Source organism: Protopterus annectens, chromosome 13.part0, assembly GCF_019279795.1.
Source record: "Protopterus annectens isolate FY-2018-M chromosome 13.part0, PAN1.0, whole genome shotgun sequence".
NCBI lineage: Eukaryota > Metazoa > Chordata > Ceratodontiformes > Protopteridae > Protopterus > Protopterus annectens.
The window spans coordinates 765,144,639-765,158,363 of record NC_056747.1 but is presented as its reverse complement, the minus strand read 5'-3'; the positions used below and the strand labels follow the sequence as shown (position 1 = coordinate 765,158,363).

Below are 13,725 nucleotides of genomic sequence, written 5' to 3'. Positions count from 1 at the left end.
TGTGTGTGTGTGTGTGTGTGTGTGTGTGTGTGTGTGTATTTTTGGTCTGATCCTCATAAAAGTTGTGGTTTCCTGGCAAAATGTTGTTGATTTCAATCACCAAATAAAGACAGATAAGAGTTTCCAACTTCATAGATTTCAGAAAATGCTTAGTAATGCAAAACCTATACTACCAACTTTCTACATACATAACATCAATATCTAAAAGCTGTCCCTCATTCTTGAGCTAAGTGATTGAGAGGACATTGAGGTTGCATTGGGATGCACTATACGGTTTTGAAAGTAGCAGACTGAAATATATTTCTGGGCCATTATTTGTTTAGTTATCCATTCATGTGATCACAAGCAAACGTCCGAGGTGCACACAGTCACACAAGTGGATCCAGTTGATGGTTATGAGTGTGTCTGCTTGTGGGTGCGTGTGTAATTATACACTGCATAACTTTTTATAATGTTATGATGAGCAGGTAGGATACAGGGCTGTGAAAAAAATGCATTTCATGCAAAAAAAAAAAAAAAAGGAAGATTTTATAGGGAATATTTTGGTCAGGTGGCAAAACAATTTGGGAATGTTGTTTTAACTGGATCTTTGTATTGTATGAAACTAAAGTTAACAATACCTTTTTTCTTTTTCTTGGGGAAGGGAGAATTCAGATTAAAAACAGCTCGAGTGGGCAAGAACATTTTAAGCTGTGTGACTTTTTAAAGAAATGCTTAGAGCTTAGGTGTCTTCTGCATTTTTAACTAATTTATCTGCAATATAAATGTGTTTAATGAAAGTTCCACATCCATGTTGTGAGCAAATCAAATAAAAATATGCAAAGTTTATAATACTTCTGCTAACTAAACTATAGCTATGACTGGCTCATACAGCAAGCCAGGAAAACAGGCATGTGTATCTTTTTACAGTGCAGTAAGGATACTTTTTTGTGGTACAGCCATTGTTTTTTTTTTTTCAAAAATAATTTTTATAATAAAACCATGCATACTTATGAAGGTACAAGCAGTGAAAAATACGTAAATATTACACACATAATGGCTTGCAGCAAGTTAGAGGGAAAAGGGAACAAAAGAACATGTTTATAATGAACATAGGAGAAGGGTACAACATCTTGCAGTATGCATAGTACACAAACTAACAGCAAAGAAAAAAAAAAAACGCCAAAACTGAACAGTATTTACAATGCTACCAGTACTAAAAAGAGAAAAAAAAAAAAAACAACAGTGTCACTAAGTATACTACTACATATTAGCAGCCCTACTTATATCTTACAGTAGGAGAGAGAAACCCTTCAAACGAAGGATAAAGTATGTAGGAAAAAAAATTGTAGTTTGACCATAGCTTAATCACATAGGATTACTTCAAACAGGCTTTTCCAAAGTTTACTGAAGTAGGCTCTCTTCTTAGGTCCAATTATGATGAACTTCTGGGCAGAGATATATTTAATGGCCATATCTTTAAATCCCCGCCAGCATAATTTGGTGCGATCTAACCAATTATAGGTGATGTAAAGTTTTATGAGGAAGCAAAGCGTTATTAGGATATGAAGATGAAATTTAGGCAAGCCAGGAGGGGGAATGTTTAGAATAACAGTTTCCCATGAGAGCGTGGAATTATAGTAGCCCATTTTTTTGAGACGCACTTTGAGAGAACACCAAAGTTTATGAGAATTATTGCAGTACCACATAATATGTAGAAGGTCAGCTCTCACACCAGGACAGCATGTACATAAAGGAGAGCTATTAGAATTAAATTTGTTAATTCTTACAGGGGTATAGTAGGCATTATTATTCAACATCAATTGAGTGTATAAGAATTTCTTGAAGGGGGATAGTTCTATGCTAGTTTTTATGGCTAGTACTTTTTGATCCTCTGTAATAGGAGGATTTTGATTGTCCCAGTATTTGGAAAATAGACAGTTTCCTTTGTAGAGTAATGGGGTGGTACAGCCATTGTAGGTCTGCACCTGTTAGCACGTACCACGCAAAAGGGTATATTTACAAAGTTGTATTCTCACTCACAGGAGCACAATTTTACACATATGCAAATTTTGAGTACTACAAATTTTGGACCCTCTGCTATAACTGTTGCTGGCTCTCTGCTATGATTTTGAAAACTGAGAGGCTGACAGCTATGCAAGCACCTCACTTAAAGCATTCAAACATAACTATGGTGAGTACATTTGCAACAGAAAATGCCAACATAAGACAGTAACAAACAAGCTTCTTGAAGGTTAGTAGGCCATATACATGGCAACAAAGCCCATGAAACCATAAACCTATCAAACAATATTTTTACGTTTGTTCTCCAGACAGATTTTCACCACCCTGTCCGTCTTCTGTAGGCACATGCATGTTGCATTTTGAGATCTTGTTCCATGGACCATCACCTACAAATTGCTGAAAGGGAAACCACTTCCTCCAACAACAACTTTTGTTAGCTGAAAGGTATTCTGAAGATTCTCAGGTACTTCGACTGTACCCTGCTTAAGGTCTGTTGCACATACTTGACAGGAAGTAGTAAGCTTCCTCAGCAGCAGCTCACAAATTGTGACTCTCCCTTCCAATCAGTGACAAAAATTCAGTCTTCCTAGGAACTTTCAAATATCTCTCTCTCTCTCTCTCTATATATATATATATATATATATATATATATATATATATATATATATATAAAACTGCTTAAGGTAACAGCATTCTACCCAAATGTACTATACAAATGTATTATACTCACAGTATAATACTACCTTTTAAGATATTTGGTCCAGTATGTTATTTTTTATAAGTGCTGTTCAGAATCTTGTCAATTTTTTTTTTTTAAATGATAATTTTGCATTCAACACACCGAATCCATCTCCTTCTCTTACCTGTTTTGTTACTTACAGTATAAAACAGTTGGCTCTTTGAAACTGTTTCACTTCTATCTGCACAGGAAGGGATTACCATACATTCCACCTGATGTCATCTGGAAAAGACATATCCTGATTCTTTGATAACTAACTAAGGGTCCGGGAGGGCCGGTTGCCGACAAATGAAGTGACCTACTCAGATGGAATGTTATGGTGAGTACTTAACTTCTTTATCTGAAGTAGTTAACTTCATTTGATCAGCAACCTGTGGGACAGAGTCCCCAGCTACCAACAACTTGGGAGGTCCTTATGGAAGGATATTCCAAAGCACTGCAGATCCAAAAGATGCGCGTCCTCTGGATATTAAATCCAATTTACAGTGTGTAATAAAGGTATGAGAGGGAGCCCAAGTAGCTGCTGAGCAAATGTCATCCAAAGAAACCCTTGACCAGAAAGCAGCAGAAGTAGCCATAGATCGTGTAGAATGGGTTCGCACTCTCAGGGGCTCAGGACGACCAGAACCTTTGTATGCGAGGTGGATGCATTGGGAAATCCATCTAGCTAAGGTTACTTTAGTGACTGGTTTCCCCAGACCGGATTTAGCAAAAGAAACAAAAAGCTGATCTGATTTTCGAAGATCTGCTGTTCTGTTTAAGTAAAAACGTAACTGTCTGTGAACATCCAGACAATGAAGTCTATATTCTCCTCTGTTTTGGTAATTAGGAAAGAAGACTGGTAGATTGATGGACTGGTTGATATTGGCTTCTGAAGCCACTTTGGGCGGAAAAGAGGGATGAGTCCTGAGGGAGACCCTGTTTTTATGAAAGATGATTTATGGAGGCTTACTGCAAAGAGCCTGAAGCTCCGATATCCTCCTAGCAGAAGTAATGGCAATCAGGAAGACAGTCTTCCAAGATACATATTTTAAGTTGACTGAAGCCGCTGGTTCAAAAGATGGCCCCGTCAGAGCTTGAAGAACTAGGGTAAGATCCCATGGAGGCACCGCATCTTTAATAGGGAGTCTTAACAAAAAAGTTCCTTTCATGAATGTTTTGCAAATCTTGGAGGACGTTAAGGGACCTGAACTGTTACCAATGTGGTAGGGAGAAATAGCTGCCAAATGAACTTTAATAGTAGAAGCACTAGCCCCTTGATGAAAAGTATGGGAAAGAAAGTCTAGAACTGCTGGGATAGGAGCCGTGAAGGGGTCCAAGTTCCTATGCTCCGCCCAGACAGAGAAACGTTTCCATTTACTCTTGTAGATTTTCTTGGTAGACGGTTTATGGGCGGCCACCAGGATGGCCTTAACTGAGGAAGATATACCGGGAGTCCTAGCCATTAAGGGAACTGGATCAACCAAGCTGAGAGCTTGAGGTAGTCCAGGTCGGGGGTCTTCAATCCTAACGGATGAGAGATCAGATCCGGATTGGGATCTAAAATCCAGGGAGGATGTACTAGAGGAGACCGTAGGTAAGGGAACCAGGTTTGACGAGGCCAGAATGGGGCTATGAGGATAACTCTGCTCCCCAACAAACGAGCTTTCTGCAAGAATTTTGTCATCAATGGAAGAGGAGGATAAGCATACAGAAGACCGGATGGCCAAGCATGAACCAGAGCATCTCTGTGGGCTTCCCCTGGTGGGGGAATTAGAGCAAAGAACTCGCTGCACTTTGTGTTCGAAGGCGAGGCGAAGAGATTGCAGCAAGGTTGACCCCATTCGAGGAAGATTTGTTTCGCTACTGCTGGGTTCAGAGACCACTTGTAAGGTGAGAGGATCGTTCAACTCAACCTGTCCGCTAAGATGTTTGACCGACCCGGAATAGTTCATAGGTAGATACTAGGCTATCTGCCCTAGGGCATTTATAAGCCTAGCCCGAGTGTATTTGGCTTTCGCCTCCCTATTAGATTAGCCTACTGTGCCTCTGCATAGTAGGTCACAGAAGGTAGCCCTTTAAGATTAGTTTACCATGCCTCTGTCGAGCAGGGACACAGAAGAGCTCCCAGGGGTGAATTTGCGATTTCACATCCACTCGTCCAGATTTCGCTTGAAGAGGGTCAGCAAAGGGGCTATGTCTAACATGAATTGGTATTTTATTCCAGAGTGAGGGGAGCCTCTGGGAAATGAATCTGTTCCTCCAGCATGTCTTATTTATTTTTGTGCTGAGGTTTAAGTCCCTGGAGCGTGTAGCTCTAAGGGATTTGGATTTTTTGAGGTGGAGCATGTCCATTAATTCTGGGTTAGACATGGCTTTGTATGTCATGCACAGATCGCCTCTGAGTAGGCGGTAAGCAACTGAGTAGAGCTGAGTTTCTTTAGTCTAGCTGCATAGGACATCTATTTGTAGCACATGATCTTCTTGGTGAGGTACTTTTGGGGTCTCTCCAGTTGCTGCAGGTGCCAGGTAAGGTACATCCCAAAAGGGGCATTGTATTCAATTATGGGCCTGATGAGTGACGAGTAGAGGGGCACAATGACCTCTCGATCTAGATGTGAACCCTTTCATGATAAGGTGGGCTATATAGAAGGTCTTTCGAACCACTTTGGCAACGTGATTATCAAAGGAGAGATTACGATCTACGTTGGTCCCCAAATCTCTAATTACTACTTCCGTACTTAATGGATTACCAACTATGTGGTAATTTGTGGGCACTTTGTTTTTCCCAAGGGGATGACTATGCACTTTTTAGCATTTAGCTTGAGGCCGTGGTTCTGGCACCAAGCATCCGTCTCCATGAGACCCTTTTGGAGGATGCTTATGTCAGCTGGAGAGTCGATTATGGCTCCCAGTTTGCAGTCATCTGCGAACTTTGTCAGCCATAGTCCCCCTGTGTTAGCCTGAACCTCAGAGAAGTATATACCGAATAAGAGAGGTCCCAGAACTGAGCCTTGTGGGACGCCACTTGTAACTGGTTTGGATTCAGACGTGGCACCTGCGATTCTGACCATGTGGGTTCTATCCCCGAGCCAGTTTGCAACCCATCTTGTGATATAGGGGTTGATATTTAAGCTGGTAAGGTTATTTATGATGCCCAAGTGGGGTATTGTGTCGAAGGCTTTTGCGAGGTCCAGGTAGGCTGTGTGGACTACCTTGCCCTCATCTATGGCTTTGGTAACTGTTTCAAAGAAATCAACTAGGTTTTAGAGGCAAGATCTGCCCTTAAAGCGGAATTGGGTAAGGTCCAGTGTCTGGAGGCTCCCAAGGACTTTGTTTATGAGTTCCATGATAATACGCTCCATAGCTTTACAGACCAGACTAGTCAGGCTTATGGGGCGATAGTTCCTGGGGTCTGCTGTCGTGCCACCTTTGTGGAGTGGGACTACTGTAGCTGTACGCCATTCTTTGGGTACATATCCTGTAGTAAGGCTTAGTTTGAACAGTGACTTAATGTGAGGGTTCAGTTCTTCTTGGAGCTCATGTAAGACACAGCCTGGGACACCGTCCGGTCCCATAGATGCTATGTTTTTTGCTTTGGAGAGGGCAGCTTTCACCTGTGTATCTGTGATGTCAGGGAGGTTACATTCAGGTGGGATAGGCATTTGCTCCTTTGAGGGGAAAGGGGGGAGAAGTTAGTACTGAATCTGTCTGCCAGGATGCTGGCTATGTCTGTAGGTTCGGTATATTTTGTACCGTTATGCAACAATTCAGAGCATATCTGGGAGTTTCCACCCATATTCCTGACATAACTAAAGAAGGCCTTGTGATTATCTTTAGTGTCTAGGGCAATTTTTCTTTCGAAACTGGCCTTTGATGATTTTATGAGGGCTCATAGCTTCTTGCTAATACTGATCAGAAATGCCTTCCCTTTTTGGGATTTTGCTCGGTCATGTAGTAGCTTCCTCCTTCTGTTGTATAGCTTATTTATGGCCGGGGTCCACCAGACAGGTCTCCTGTTTTTGGAGGAGTAAGTCTTGGTTTTATTTGGGATAGCACGATCCATGCATTCCTGCAGGTGCTCATAGAATGCAATTGTAAAGGATTCTGCAGATTGGGCTGTATTATCCTCTGGCCTGGGGGCTTTGAAGGATTCCACCTCAGTCTTGAGAAGTGTGAAATTAGCTTTTGAGAAATTCTTTACAGTGATTTCCTTGGCTGGGGGTGGGGAAGGGATATGGATGTCCAGGGAAATTAGTTTATGGTCTGATCTTACCAATGAGGGGTTTACCTCTGGTGTGGAACATAGGGTCCCCATGTTGGTAATGATCAGGTCCAATATGTTGTTCCCTCTTGTGGGAGTGGTGACCAGTTGTTCCATCGCGTTAAAGTTTATAAATTCAAGGACCCGTTGGGCGAGGGTGTTTGGGCTTGAGTAGTTTTCCCAGTCAATGTTTGGGTAGTTGAAGTCACCCAATAACATAGTGTTTGGAGAGACCTTCATATTCTCCAGTGTTCTCAGGAATGCCAAGTGGGGTTCCTGTGAAAGGGAGAGTGATCTGTAGCAGGCTACAAACTGAAAGGCAGTTTTGCCCATTGTTAGTTGCACGTGGATGGTTTCTGATGCTTCGTGCAGTGCCACTAACCTGGAGGTGTAGGTATCTTTGATGAATATAGATACTCCCCCTCCTTTTGTGCTTTGGTACGAGTTTTGGGGCCGAAAATCATGGTATGAGTTATAACCTGGTAGTGCTGGGGTGCTCACAGGAGCCTTGAACCAGGTTTCTGTTACTGCACAGACATCGATTTTCTCCATACTGAGGACAGCCTCGAGTGCGTGCATCTTGAGGTTTAGACTTCTGGCATTGAGTAGCATTACCTTTAGTTTTTTTATCCTTGGGTTGTCTATGGAGGTGGGTTTGTCCTTTGAGCCTTGCCTAAAAAAGGCACTATGGGGGTGGCAAGAGCCTTGGCCAGTATACGAAAGCCTAAGGGTGACAGGTGCAAGCCGTCCCTAGCGAAGCAACATGGCTTGTCGAGCATGTCATCCCAGGCTGACAGACACTGGATCCCCTTTGAATGACACCAATATTTTAGCCAATTGTTGAAACTGATCATTTTGTCTTTATACTGTGGTATCATTCTTGGTGAGGGCAAGATGCTACTCAAGGTCAGGGTCATACCAGCCTGGGTTACATGATCAGAGAGCTCCTCTATGTCTCCTTTCATGTAGTCCAGGGAGGTACGTCTCAGGTCATTCACACCAGCATGGAAAATGATGGAATCATATTTGTACTTGCTTTGGAGTGACTTGAGTGCTTGCGTTATGTGGCGGATCCTGGCACCTGACAGGCAGCTTACAGTGACCTTCTCCTTGTTCAGTCTGGTGAGCAGGACGTCAGTGTGCCGGACAATAGAGTCCACTACAACGAATGTATTTGGTGTGTTGTTTAGGCTTAAGGGCTGTGACTGTGAGGCACACTGACTTTGTGAGATATGTGATTCATGGGTATTGTTGAGGGGTGGCTGTTGCTTGGATATCTGCTTTGGAGGTCTTTGCTGCTTAGGCAGGTTTTTATTTAGAGTCTCCGAGTATGTTTTTGTGTGTTTATGTGTTGGGTATGCAAGATGCAATAGGTCTATGTGAGACTGATTTGTGGTGCGAGTGATTACCTTTTCCTCCTGACTGACTGTGCCAGTCTTGGGTTGAGAGAGCTCTGCCTCCAGTTTGGCTGTGTAACTGCATCTCTCACATGTATTAGAGTCTGTTGGAAGGAGGAGAGGGTTTTCTGTGTACATAAGGCAATTGTAACATTGCCTCAAAATTCCCAGATTCACCAGCTGGACTGGAGAGTAAAATTGAAACTGACCCTTGCACATACCAGATTAATATACGGAACTGGTTTTTCACTGATCAGATTAGTAAAGGGAACTGATTTTACACTTGATCAGGAAGGACCAATCGGGAGCCTAGTACTTATGAGAAGTCTAGGAGGGTGTAGTGCTTTAGTTAGTTAGTGTTTCCTTATAAGAACTGAGCAAGTGCAGGGCTTTAGAAAGAGAATGGAGTGCTTACTTTGAGAGTTTGAACAGTTCCAAGGGAAAAAATGAAGAGCAGACTTTGTGGAGCCTGGCATACTCTAAACATGTTTAGGCAGCAATGCCCGATGCTGCTCATTGCGCAAAACCGCGCAAAAAGAGAGTTGTAGGGTTTTAAGGGAGAGAGATCAAGGAATTTAGAATTGACCCAAAATGGCCAATAAAACTACAGCTTCTAGGCAGTAACCACTCCTACATGGACAGGCAGGCTGTTCAGTGTTAACCACTGCCACTGGTGAACACAGAGACTTCCCTTTAGCCCAAGCAAGCACTGGCCTTCTAGAAACTTACAAACAGTTCAGAACAGCAAATCTGTAACTGAACTTTCTTACATTTCAGAAAGTGGGAAAAAAGCAAGATTTTTTTTGCGTTGCTATGAGAAAGTGGTTGGTGGATATCGCCCGTTCCCACACTCTCATTGCCTCTCTGCAAAGTGGGTAAGATCTGGGTGCCCCCTGTTTGTTTATGTACCAGACTACTGACATGTTGTCTGTTTGAATTGCAATAGTTCCTGAAGGAAGAAGGGGATGGAGAGCCTGCAACGCTAGAAGCACCGCCCTCATCTCCAGGACATTGATATGCAATGAGGTCTCTGTGCAAGTCCACGTGCCTTAGACGGATCTGCCCATGCAATGCTCCTCCACCCAAGGAGAGATGCGTCCGTTGTCACCGTGACTTGGGGAGGGGGTATAACGAAGGAGAGCCCTTCCCAGAGATCTCTGGAGCGGAGCCACCAAAGAAGTGACACCCTGCAAATCCTGCTGAGGGGAATAGGTGTAGACAGGGGGTGAAATAGAATGGACCATTGAACTTGCAATGTCCATTGAAGGATTCATTCTCATCTTCAGACGAGCAAAAGGTGACAGATTGATGGCCGCTGCCATAGATCCCAGGGCCCTCAGGACTAGTTCCGCTGGGGGGTGTTGATGATTGTAAAATATCTAGAATGTGAAGGTTTAGATTGCGAAGTCTGTCCGTTGTCAGAAAGACTCTGGATTGTATAGTGTCTATCCTGGCCCCTATGAGCTCCAAAATTTGAGTAGATTGAACAGAGAGGATTTCTTGTGGTTGATCGTGATCCCTAGATGACGGGCTAGATGTAAGAAATAGTCCCTGCCTGAGCAGAGTTGATGCCTGGTGGGGGCGGTTAGGAGCCAGTCGTCCAGGTATGGAAAGACCTGTATTCCCTGAAGCCTCAGGTGGGCCCCTACAACTGCCATGACCTTGGTGAACACCCTGGAGACTGTGGTGAGACCGAAGGGTAGGACCCTGAACTGATAATGGCTGGCTCCCAGCCAAAAGCGGAGGAACCTCCTGGATCGTCTGTCCATAAGAATGTGGTAGTATGCATCCTTGAGGTCTATCAAGCACATCCAGTCGTTCTCCTGCAAAAGTGGGAGAATGGATTGAATAGTGACCATCTGGAATTTTTCTTTGGCAACTGACAGGTTCAGTGTGGACAGGTCGAAAATGGGTCGTAAGTCTCCAGTCTTTTTTGGCACCAAAAAGAACCTGGAGTAAAAGCCTGATCTGGATTGCCCAAGGGGGACGAGCTGGATGGCTCTTTTTCTTAGCAGCCCTCGAATTTCGGATGCTGCTGCCTCCCTCTGATCGGGTGGAACATCAGGGAGTCCCCTTGACCGGGGAGGATAAGTTAGGAAAGGGATAGAATAGCCTCTGGATATGATTCAGAGCACCCAGTGATCTGTCGTAATGGACTCCCAATTTGCTAGGTGCTCCGAGAAGCACCCCCAGACTGCCTCCAGAGAGGAGCAGTTGGGCAACTCCTCAGGGCTGCTGCATGGGTCGATCCGAAAAAGGTTCTCTCGACCCAAAATTCTTCAGTCCCCCCCCTGCCTCTGGGCCGGCATCCAACCTGTCCTCCTCTGCCTCTGAAGGACGAGGGATCCGGAGCAAAATGGGATTGTTGAGCTTTCTGGAACCACATCTTCTTTTGTCCTCTTTGGTTCCTAGAGTAGGACCTCTGAGGAGCCGAGAAGCGGATCCCGATGGCAGACGTCTTCCCATCTTTCTCGCTCTGGAGAAGCGTATCGCAGACGGTTTTGCCGAAGAGCATAGAACCGCCAAAAGGGGCATTCGCGAAGGATGCCTTGAAGGGTTCCGCAAAATCGTAGAGACTGACCCAGGCCTGTCTACGTAAGACAATGCCCGTTCCGCTAGCTCTAGCCGCTCCCTCCGTAGCATGGGAGAGAAGCTGCATAATTGACTTGAGAGTGGCCATTTGAGCAGAGAAAGTCCACTTGTCCTCGGCCGACATGGACTCTGGAGGTGACCCCGCGTACTCTTTAATCAGGTCCCACTGGAGCCAAATCACATGTGCCATATAATTCAGTGACCTTACAGAGAAGGTCACTGAAGCGAACATCTGCTTTCCTAGGCGGTCCATCATCCGAGACTCCTTGTCTGGAGGATGCACCGAGGAACTCTCCTGTGCTAATTCCTTTTTAGTGGCAGCTGCCACCACCATGGCATCCACTGGGGCACCCTTGCTCCAAACTGCCCTGTCAATGGGAGAGCTGAGGATCCTGTCCTGTCTCTTGGGTATTGGCTCGACAGTGTCCGGCTCCTTCCATGCCCTGGCACTTATGAGGTCCACCAGGGGGTCAGCGGGAAGGGACACCCGAGAGGTAGATGGGCCTGCGTCAAACGTCTCCAGAAACACAGACTCATCCGAGGAAGGTTTTTTGGGCAGACCACCCCCCTCTAATGCGCAACATTTCCATAATGTCTCCAAAGGAGACATCTTCGAGGGGTGACCTTGGGGAACCTTCCCCTTCCTCAAAGTCCGTGTCCTCCGTGAGAGACTCAGGTGCGTCCAAGTGCCTCTTCTTGCACTTTCGTTTGTGAGGGACCTCCTCGGGGGGGGGGGGTTGTCTGAAGAGGCCTCAGCAACAATGTCCTGTTCCTCTACGGGAACAATCTGGAACGTTGGCGCAGGCTCTCCCTGGGGCCGAATGATGGAAGACAGGCCTGTCTGAGTTGGGAATGGCGGGTGGATCCATAGCAAGAGCCTGGGGCCTCGAATCCCTTGAAAGGACCCTCTCCACAACATCGAATGCCGAAGGAGAACTGCTTTTCCTAGGATCCGAAAGCAGTCCCCTCGGATCAGACGTGAGGTCCGGCGCTGAAGGTGACCCGATCGGATCCAAAAGGGTAGTGTGCTCCGACCTTAATGGAGCTGAAGGCCCACTAACCCCTCCGGACCCAACACTCAACTCATGGCCCCGAGAGCTCGGATCCAAAAACGGATCCGACAGACTTGAGGGTACAGTCGGTGCCGAAGTAGGAAAAGCTGTCGGTGCCAACACCACCCCAGCTCCGAAGCTAGTCAGATCAGACAGTTCCGAACCCCGATAGCAGGTCAGAGAAGGAGCAATGGGGGCAAAAAATGTGTCGAGCTCCCCCCCAGAGGGGGGGGGAGGCAAGAGCACTCCCATCTGCAGCTCATCCAGTCCATGTCTGCGTCAGATAAACTCCTCGTTGATCTGGATGAGGCCACAGAGGCTGGCCGGGAAGGCCGCCTAGACAACCTCACAGGTGACCGGGTCTCCTCCTCCAGGGAGAAACGTGGAGAACGGAGCCGGGAGGGGGAAGGCCCGGAGACCTTAAGGGGAGAGGCAAGCTGTTTGGACGGCGGTGCCGAAGGGGTAGAGTTGGACTACCTCTTGTGGCTGCGGTGCCTCTCTTTCTCTATCTCCCTATCCTTTTTGCTGTCCCTTTCCTCCTGGGCCAACGAGGGAGGTTGAGTTCCGGCCAGGGGATTGGGAGCAGCAGGTGGGGCAGTCGCAGCCGTGGCTGGCGCCACCGAGGAGGAGGACGATGAAGCGGAATCAGGGGGCAAAAGGCCTGCAAGGATAAGTTTCGTCCTCCTATCCTTCAAAACCCTGGGGTTGAAGGATGCAAAAATAGTGCAGCCCGAAGAGAGGTGATCAACCCGCAGGCAAATAACACAACGAGTGTGGCCATCCGCTGGGGACAGCTTATGGCCACACTCGGCACATTTAGAGAAGATAGCTTTAGGGCCTTCAGACATTATAGAAAAGAAAACAGGCCCACATGCACACACCTTCACACATGCGGGGGGGGGGGGGAATAAATTTAACTTAACCAAAAAGTTTAAAACTACCCACAAAAGTTAAGTCAAGAGGGAGTTCACACTCACAAAGACAGAGAAAGTTTGACAGAAAATTTAAATTTTTTAAAGCCTAAACTCACAGTACCATGCTCGATGCTCGTTCTGAGAAGCTTACAGAAGCCGCGGCAAATGAGATATGAGGGTTAGAGGGAGATGGCAGGGCATTATGGGTAGGGGGAGGAGCTTGGAGCTCCGATCTTTTAGCTAGGAAAGCTGCCGGCTCGGATCCGAATCGGATCCGATACCCACAGGTTGCTAATCAAACGAAGTTAACTACTTCAGATCTCCACCATACATTGTTGAACCTTCAAACACTGGAAAAAAAACCCCATAAAACTAGAAAGCATCTTTTTTGCCGGAGGAAGCCCCATGCTAAATAAATATACCAACTCCAAGACTGCACTACAATGGTGAAGGGGCAAATTCTCCGATCCCTATCATACAGCAACTTCGTAGTAAAAAAATCCAGTTATGTTCCATCAGTTGATTTTCAATTTCATTCATTCATAAAAAGACATATGGACAAAATATTGTGTGTGTGTGTGTGTGTGTGTGTGTGTATGTATGTGTGTGTGTGTGTGTGTGTGTGTGTGTGTGTGTGTGTGTGTGTGTGTGTAGATATATATATATATATATATATATATATATATATATATATACACATATACACATATATATATATATATATATATATATATATCTGAGGAATACATGCAGTGTGTTTATGTACACATGTATCTATAGGTAT

At 45.3% G+C, this 13,725-nt stretch overlaps 1 protein-coding gene across 4 annotated transcripts in view; it reads right to left on the bottom strand.

Annotated features, from left to right (window-relative positions):
* Nucleotides 1-13,725, bottom strand: part of EFCAB5 (EF-hand calcium binding domain 5) — a 1,692,224-nt gene that overhangs the window by 1,393,439 nt on the left and 285,060 nt on the right. The window lies entirely within an intron of this gene.